Below are 9,683 nucleotides of genomic sequence, written 5' to 3' on the forward strand. Positions count from 1 at the left end.
CCAATTAAGAGAAAATCCTTCATACAAAGCCTATTTTTGTCCCAAATCCAACATATTCAAGTCCAAACCAAGATTTGAGTATAAACAGTCCTTCACTAGCACATGGAGAGTCCACAGAACCAATCCCATAAAAAATTGATGAAAAAGACATCATACGCGTATGATGTCTCCAGAGCCATTTTTAGCCCAAAATCTATCCAAACTTCATAAATCCACTGAATAAGCCTATCTAAAGCCAAAACCAAGCTTATAGAGAAAATTGGTCCAAAAATGCACTAATAGACATCATACGCGTATGATGTCTCACTATGTGATTTTGGCACCTCAGGGCTTCAACCACCAAACAGAAGTGTTCTACATGCCATTTGAAGGTGATCCACCAAGTTTTACCCAATTTGGATCATAAAATCCATTTCCCTTTCAAAATTTTGCCAAGAGCCTGAACTGGACTAAACTGGCCAAAACTTGACCAAATGGGATCCAAACTCAAATCCAAGCATATGACACTCATGTATACACTATCACCTACAAGCACAACCAATATGAAGTCATTCTGACACAAAAGACATCATACGCGTATGATGTCTCAAGCATGTTTTTGAGCCGAGTTTGCATATGTTTTCACCTACATTGCATCCTTAGGCCCTGAATAGCTCATGTTTCAATTTTCAAGTCATTTGAATAGTTAAAAGCTTCATTTCGGCTTTCAGTACTAAAAAGACGCTAACTTCTGAAATTGGAGTTACAGGATCCATGGATTCCGCTAAGTCATCGGCAACTAAGAGAAAAAGACCAACCATCAAGGATGCTCTTGCAGAGGCAGAACCTTTTGATATTCCAACAGAAACCCTCAAGCCAACCAAGACTTGGGTGGAGGAAGCAGTACTAGAAAAAGAGGGAATAAAGATCTACCAGGGGACTTTCAGAGATCCTCAAGGGCAATCGGTCGATGTACCTATGATCCCACGAGAATTAGTGGATTATAGCAGATCAGAGAACATAAGCAAATACTTGGAAAAGGCTGACTTACACAGGTTCTTCACCTCGAGACCATCAGGTGTAGACACAAGAAGAGTGTATGAGTTGGCAACATCCATTCAGAAGGATGGGAAAGCCACGTTGACAGCCATGGATGGAGAAACAGTTGAAGTACAGATCACTCCACAGCTCATTGCAGATGCATTGAAGCTGCACAACAAAGGGAGTTCTGTCAGAGAAAGAAGGGAGGCCATAGAGGTCTATGGATCAAAGAAACAAAATACAACCTACGGAGATATGGCAGATCAACCAGCGGCAACCCTTTGCCGATTATACAACCAGTTTTTCCATGTGTGCAGCAAAAGACCGCAGAAGTATACTACACCACCCCATGCCATTGCGACAACCATCACATGGGCACTGAAGAGCAACGTGCCAAAAGAGGTGAATTATGCTCAATACATCCACGAGCAAGTAATCACCATGCACAACCAGAAACCAAAGTACATAGGAGGAGGAGAAATCCTAACAAGAATCGCTTATGAAGCTATTGGAGCTAGGGATCAAGGGCCACAAATTCCCTCCCAGAATGAGTGGCTTAGAGAAGCCGATGAGGAGGAAGAACAGCAAGAAGTGTCCAAGAGGGCGTCCACAAGAGCACACCGAAAACTAGAAATAGTTTCAGAACCTGAGGAGGCTGTGGACGAGCCGCTCAAGAAGAAAGCGAAGAAGAAGGCCGATCCCAAGCAAACCAAAAGTCAAAAAGCCGCAAGAATGGAAAGGCTGGTGGAGCAGTTTAGAGCGGAAAGAGCTCTAAAGGGGGACTTCGAAGAAATGTGGGTGCCAGACCCCAGTAAAGTCGGAACCAGCTCAGCCAGGCCACATGTTGATCAATATGATCAATACATTAGAGCTTATGAGGAGTCGGAGGCCATACTGGAGCAGCAACCTGTCGAGCCTTATACTGAAGAGGAGGTGCAGCTTTTAAAAGCTGAGCTGCAAAAGGACGACAAGGGGAAGAAAAAAATAGATGAGTCTACTGATCCTCAAGAGAAAGACGGGCAAGCAAACAAAGGGAAAGCCAAGATGACTGAGGACAATCAGCCCTCTTTTACTGTTGTACCAAGCCCGAAGAAGATGGAAATTATTGTGGAGGAAACCACAATAGAAATAGAAACAGAAGTTATGGAAAAGACGAAGGCTCCAGGACCAAATAGAAAAGTCAACAGAGGAAAGTGCCAAGGCGGAAATGGAATGGGAAAGGAGACTCCTCATTTCCATTAGACTTCAAGGTTTAGACACAAAAGTGCTCCACGAAGAGTGGATGCAACCAAGCCTGCCTTTCCCTCTGATGAAATTTGAAGTGATAAAGACGAAAAAGAGAATAGAGGAGGAGCAGTATGTCGCTCTTTATGAAGGCGACATCACAAAGGATGAACAATCAAAGAAGATTGTAGATTCTCAACCTCGATGGAGGAAAGGTTGGCTGAACAAATACCCAGCCTACCTCATCTACTTGGTGGAGGCTCCAAAGGAGATTCGGGAGGATGCAACCTTCTGCCCGGTGCCAAGAGTCAGAAGCTGGAAAGAGCATGGCAGGATTGCAGAAAAGAAGCCAAATTGGCTTAATTACCCAAGGATGCCAGGACCAAAGGAAGCAGAGAGAATAGGTAAAGCCTACATGGTGAAAACCCTAACGGGCACCATCAAACTCTTTACTGGCTCTCCTGACCTTTCGTGTCAGTTGCTAAAGAAAACCTGCAGGACTCTCTTAGCATGCATTGAAGTGTTCGCGCCAGATAAAGCCACGACCTCGAGTCTACTATCGACGGCCGACACAGTGACAGATATGATGTATGATCTTTCTTTGCAGCCATCACGAAAGGTGTTACATCTCTTGTACCAAAGAATTATGTTTTTGCCTAGCTTCCACATGCAAACATTCGAAGAAGCTTTCTACACCGGCTTTTTCACTCACGAAAGCAAAATATTCGGCCCAACCTTGACCATCGGCAACCTACGCTACGAATCACATTTGCAGATGCTCAAGACGACAGGACTCTATTGACCAAGCCTAAAAGTCATGTCAGGGACGACATGAACGCGGAGGGGGGGAGTGTTGAGCCAGCAGAGGATCACACCCGCATTTTTGCTCACACCCATCATTTTGTAACCATTGATTGTAATAAATGTCTTTCCGACATTTAATTTTGATTTGAGCCATTCATTAAGTAACGGGACTCAATTGAGTTTCCAGCTTGTAATCCCGACGTAATTTCACCTGCTGATGTAAATAATTAGAGATGTTTTCACCTCCAAGGCTGAGGTATATAAGCCAAAGTTTTGTAACCTAAAGGAAATTCAATTATTAATCAAAGGGAGTTTTTGAGCGTCGTGACTGTGTCTGAGAGAGAGAGAGGGAGAGAGTCTTATCTCCTTGCTACGCGAGCTACGGGACCGCCATTGGAGAAGCGACACCACCATTGCGTTAGCAACGGTGAGAGCTACGCACAGATACCAAGAGTGCGCGCTATCGGCTTCTACGTGTGGTAAGTTCCTACGAGCTTCGGTGTGAGTTTTCTTCCAACTCGTGTGTCGGAATAGAGCGTGCAGCATATCTATAGAACCACAACGAGTAGAGCTACACATTAGTACCATCGGGGTCAAGTTTCGGTCACCTGTATTTTTCGGCCTGTCTTCATACGCGTTTACCGCACGGAGTGATTATAGGTTGATTTCGCAGTTCAAGTCTTTAGGGTGTTGTTCTTACCTAGTGTATAGACTTCCCCTTGAGTTTGAGATCGATTCGATGATTCTAGATCCTGTTTCGTATAGCATTCGTTCGTAGTACGGATTTCAGTCACTTGCGTATTTTAGAACTTAGATTTGATTTCCTTAGTAGTGATTGTCATTAGAAGGTTGAGTAGGTGATTTGACACCCACCTAGTTGTTTCCATGCGCCTGCGGGTCAAGCTCCGTCCTCGTCTGACAAATTCTGTTGTTGGTTGAGTTCTCGCTATTTAGCTTCCGCTAGCGGCGTAACCGCCTTAACAATGGACAACATGAAAACATTTTTGTACTCATTCAAGAGTACAAAGACCAATATGGGGTAGTGAATGGTCTGTCAGTGACCATTCCCCGTAATTTGTGCGACCCTTGGCAACCAACGGAGGCTGGGATTGAGCTAAGCTCACACTTTACATGAATAGATAATAGATTTCACCGGATGACAACAGACTTTAGATGAACAATTGAGATGAATGAATAGACTTCAAATATAATTCAAGTGACAAGATGACAACAAACTTTAGATGAACAATTGGGATGAATAAATAGACTTCAAACTTAGTATACTGAATGAGACAAAGGGAGTGGTATTTCCCAAGGCCCTTGTTCTCGTTCACCTTGCCCGAAAAAAAATCAACGTCTACCATCTACCCAGAAACCAAGCAAGCTCATTAGCTTTAAGTCATATGCAAATTTGGTCATTCGCAGGCAGTGTTTTTCCCTGCACTTTGGCTTCAGATCTGGCTTGAGGTCTGACACCTATAGACACTACATTTGTAGGTCCTACCCGCGAACCCGTCAACAAGCACGAGGTGCATGTGCACACTAATTCTAGCCAAAAATGACATCGCCCAAGATCAACCTCTTGAAAATCTCTGATGCAAGCTCTCAAGCTACATGCTACACAACGCTAAATCAGTTATTCAAAATTTTCATCTCTCTCTCTCTCTCTCTCTCTCTCTCTCACACACACACACACACACACACACACACACACACACACACACACACAAATTCCCAAGGTATCAATGAGAACCAAACCTTGCATGAGCATGTCGAGCTCCTCACCCTTTTTGGACCATGTCCTTCCTTCCACACTCTGCCAACATAAAACAACTCAGATGCTTACATCAACCCTTCACAAAAACAACGAGGCCTCAATTAAAAACATGCCATGCCTGCAACACCCAAAGACCTCCCACATCTCCAAGGCTACTTCTACTAGGGGAGAGCAAGAAAAGAATTGCAGAGCACTGTGAAATTCTTTTCTTCCTCTCCCCTGGTAGAAGTAGCCTTGGAGATGTGTGGGAGGTCTTTGGGTGTTGCAGGAATGGCGAGTTTTTAATTGAGGCCTCCTTGTTGTTTTGAAGGGTTTGTGTAAGCATCTGAGTTGTTTTATGTTGGAAAAGTGTGGAAGGAAGGACTGGGAGCTCGACATACTCATGCAAGGTTTGGTTCTCTTGTAGAGGCCTCCGGCATTGTGTGTGTGTGTGTGTGTGTGTGTGTGTGTGTGCGAGAGAGAGAGAGAGAGAGAGAGAGAGAGAGAGAGAGAGAGAGAGAGAGAGAGAGAGAGAGAGAGAGAGAGAGAGAGAGAGAGAGAGAGAGAGAGAGAGAGAGAGAGAGAGAGAGAGAGATGTAAATTTTGTATAACTGATTTAGCGTTGTGTAGCATGTAGCTTGAGAGCTTGCATCAGAGATTTGCAAGAGGTTGATCTTCATGGGGATGTCATTTTGGGCTAGAATTAGTGTGCACATGCACCTCATGCTTGTTGATGGGTTTGGAGGTAGGACCTACAAATGTAGTGTCTATAGGTGTCAGAGCAAGAGCCAGATCTGAAGCCAAAGTACATGGAAAAACACTGTCTACGAGTGACCAAATTTGCATGTGACTTAAAGCTCATGAGCTTTCTTGGCTTTTGGGTAGATGGTAAACGTTGAATTTGGTTGGGGCAAGGTGAACGAGAGCAAGGGCTTTGGGAAATACCACTCCCTAAGTCTCATTCAGTATACTAAATTTGAAGTCTATTTATTCATCCCAATTGTTCATCTAAAGTCTGTTTTCATCTGGTCACTTGAATTATATTTGAAGTCTATTCATTCATCTCAATTGTTCATCTAAAGTCTGTTGTCATCTGGTGAAATCTATTATCTATTCATCTTAATGTGAGCTTAGCTCAATCCTAGCCTCCATTGGTCGCCAAGGGTCGCACAAATTACGGGGAATGGTCACTGATAGACCATTCACTACCCCATATTGGTCTTGGTACTTTGGAATGAGTACAAAAATGTTCTCATGTTGTCCATGCTGGCCTTGGTCCCCAAAGGCATAATGAGAACACATAATGTTAACCTATGCTAGAAAAATACATTTTTTTCTAACCGTGAAAGTAAGGGGAAACTTGAAATTTCTCCGTTTTTAGGTCAATTTTTGAAGCTTTTGCCAAGAATTGCACTAGAACTTGTGTAAATATCATGGTTTTCTTAAAGGAAAGCTCAAAATCCAACTGGGATTTTACAATTTCAGCCACTTAAAATGCATTGGACCTCGATTGTTTTCTAACACTGATGTTGACATTGGCCTTGGAACCTCAAAGTATACTAGATCATTTCTTGAACAACCGATGGAGACCCCTTGAGTTTTACTTGACCTTCTTGCTCGAAAAAGGGGATATATCTGTCTTTTTGCTTGTTTTCCTTGCAAAATGGTTCTATTGAATGGTTCTACAACCATCACAATTTGTATCAATTGGAACAGGTCAAATTTTATGAATCCTTTGTGTAACCTCGGATCTAGATGTGAAGAAGAGGATCCAAATATTATTTTGAGGGAAAGTCTGACCAACAAATCTGAATCACCCTCTCTGGTGCAACATTCCAGACTAAAATCCAATTCTTGAGTAAACGTGCATCATGCTTGCAGTCTCTCCAAAAATCGTAGACTTACTCGTGACTTTTTTGTCCTACTTGCTTCATCCTTTTCCAAAGAAACTCACACCATAGGCTATCTATACACCACCTTGATTGGTCCGTTGAATCAGCTCTTCCCACAATATTGATAACGATTCCCATACACGACTGCCCCCCAAATGTAGGAATTCTCCTTTGAGGCTTTTGGCTACACAACTAAATTGGGTTTCTTGTGACCACCCGATAAGTGTACTTTCCATCTCGCACCAATCAAATCAAGCAATGGTGTGGTAGGATCTTGAATGAGGAGTTTTTTTTGCTCAACTAAAACTCTTGTGAACCATCTGGCAATAATCTCATGCAGACACAACAAAGCACCATATAAGAGACAACTCTGCCTTCTGAATCCATAAACCGAAAGGCTACTCTTCAACCCTCGAACGTAAGAAATGTGACATCAAGATGGATGACAAAGGACCCTATGTCATTTGCTCTCTATACCGCTTCTTCGTACGATCTGATAGCACATTTGAATCCTTTGTTCAATTCATTAAAGGAAGGACAACTATTTTTACTACTACTAACTTGAACTTCAATGCTTATTAGGGCTTTGAATTCAAATAAGGCTACTTCATAGAACCTGCAAAGGAAACATTTCCAATTGAATGCATGTCAATGTCAATCTTTAGGATTTTAACAAAAGTACACTTATGATATTACATGTTTCGAGGTTGTGTCAAATCTTTCATGTATCCATTAAAGACTTCTTTGTCAAAGTCTTCATAAAAGTGCACGTGTGTCTGGATTTGAAATCAGCAAAGAGCGTACTTCTCCTACCATAATGAAATTTTAGTTTCATAATCATCAAAATCTACAAACTCAACTGCCATAATAAATTTTTTAACTTTATGACTAGGACAATCTGGATGCTGATAAGGTAAGATTAAGCTGAGATAAGATTTTATATGAGATAAATATACCTTAAGTTCTTGATAGTATTTTGACAAGTTGCAGACAACACCCTTTGTAAATATTATAATGCGCTAGGGTAAATCCATCTTCAAGAAACCTCCCCACAAAGATGAGACATTGATTGTGTTGAAGGATGTTCTCTTTAGCCGGTGTCTTTTGCTTTACCACATCAATGATATCTAGAAAATGCACTTTTAGCTTAATGACCTTGCCCATTGGCATTCTGATAAAAAAGTTAATGTTGCTTTGTGAAACAAATTAATTACACTCTTATCAAAAAATAAATCTTGAAATGTTGTTTATTGGCAAAGAACCAATCCTTTCATACAAGGACAAAGCATGTGGATGTGTAGCATCATTTCTTTTGTTATGTGTTGGAGGACAAGAAGATACAACTTAATAGTGTAAAAAATATTTTTGGATTGCTCTTTTGATAAGAGTGTAATCAATTTGTTGCAGGGAGCAGCATACAATTTTTGCTAGGCTGTCAATAAGCAAGGTCACTAGAGTGAAAGTGTATGTTCTAAATACCATTGATGAGGTAAAGAAAAAGGTATAGTTCAAAAAGAATATCTTCCAACACAACTAATGTATCATCTTTGTGGGAAGAGTGCTTGAGGATTTCTTTACTCTAGCGCATATAATATTTACAAAGGGTGTTGTCTTGAGCTTGCCCAAATACTATCAAGAACTTAAGGTACATATAATTTATCTAAATTGTATGTTAGCTTAATCTTATCTTATCAGCATGTTGATTGTCTTGGTCATAAAACTAAAACTTTATTATGGTGGTTGACCTTTTAGGTTTTGATCATCATGGGATTGAAATTTCATTATGATGAAAAAACACGCTTTTAAGACCATATTAGGTAAAGTGGGAAAATCCCAATTCCCAGGTTGGACAACTTTCAATATATCATGTACAAAATATAGAGATTTTGTCAAAAATTTGAGTTTTCTTAAGGTCTCATTCCACTTTATGCACATACAATACACAATGAAAACAACTAAAGTACCATGGTTTCAATCAATTGGATTATTAGGAGACGAGTATATTGCATCCATTATCGTTGTCTATGTCCTACTGTCCTACCTACAACTTATCTCAACATGGAGAGCTTGGTTTCTAGGTCCACCACTTGTCCAAGTTAATGTAAAAGTGACTCAAGGTTCACAACTTGTGAAAGCAAGGATCCATTGAGGAATACAATCCACTTGGCTATTTTTCCTTAATTTATTGCATGTGACATTCAAGCAAGGTCCACTTCTAATCTATAACTTCTTAATTTGAGGCATGGGGCATACATAAAATATGTAGCATATGCTCTATTGCCTCATAGGAAGGTTGGTTTCAAGGTGCACTTATCCATGCTAGCCTATCTTGGAGAAATGATGGAGCTTGCTTCTCTCCTTGTTTCAATGGAGACTAGCTTGGACAAGTGGTGGACCTTTTCTTCTCTCTATGTTTCAATAGAGTTAGCTTGGACAAGTGGTGATCTTGGAACAAAACCCCCATGTAAAACATATCATGGGTATTCCAAGTGATTAGAAAGATTACCATTTAAGATATAACCTTATAGGTTGGACAAATGGAGCTTGGCTTGGAGAAATGGTGGACCTTTGATTCTCTCCATGTTTCAATGGAGCCTATCTTGGATAAATGGTGGAGCTTGCTTCTGTCCATGTTTCGATGGAGCCTAGCTTGAACAGTTGGTGGACCTTTGCTTCTCTCTATGTTTCAATAGAGTTAGCTTAGACACGTGGTGGATCTTCAAACTAAGACAACTACTATCAATGTTTCCTAGCTTGGACAAGTGGTGGAGTGTTTCTCTACTCCATGTTTCAATGGATCTTAGCTTGGACAAGTGTTGGACCTTAAAACAAAAACCCCATGTACAACATAGAATGGATTTTCTAGATTTCAATGGAGTCTAGATTTAACAAATGGTGGAGCTTGTCTTCATCCATGTTTCAATGAAACTAGCTTGGACAAGTGGTGGACCTTGTAACAAACCCCCCCATGTACAACATATCATTGG

At 41.1% G+C, this 9,683-nt stretch overlaps 1 pseudogene; it reads right to left on the bottom strand.

Annotated features, from left to right (window-relative positions):
- Positions 1-6,368: 6,368 nt before the first annotated feature.
- On the bottom strand, positions 6,369-7,866 carry LOC147431731 (uncharacterized; annotated as a pseudogene).
- Positions 7,867-9,683: the final 1,817 nt, after the last annotated feature.

This window comes from Adiantum capillus-veneris, chromosome 21, assembly GCF_014529385.1.
Source record: "Adiantum capillus-veneris isolate H3 chromosome 21, ASM1452938v2, whole genome shotgun sequence".
In the NCBI taxonomy this organism is placed as follows: Eukaryota; Viridiplantae; Streptophyta; class Polypodiopsida; order Polypodiales; family Pteridaceae; genus Adiantum; species Adiantum capillus-veneris.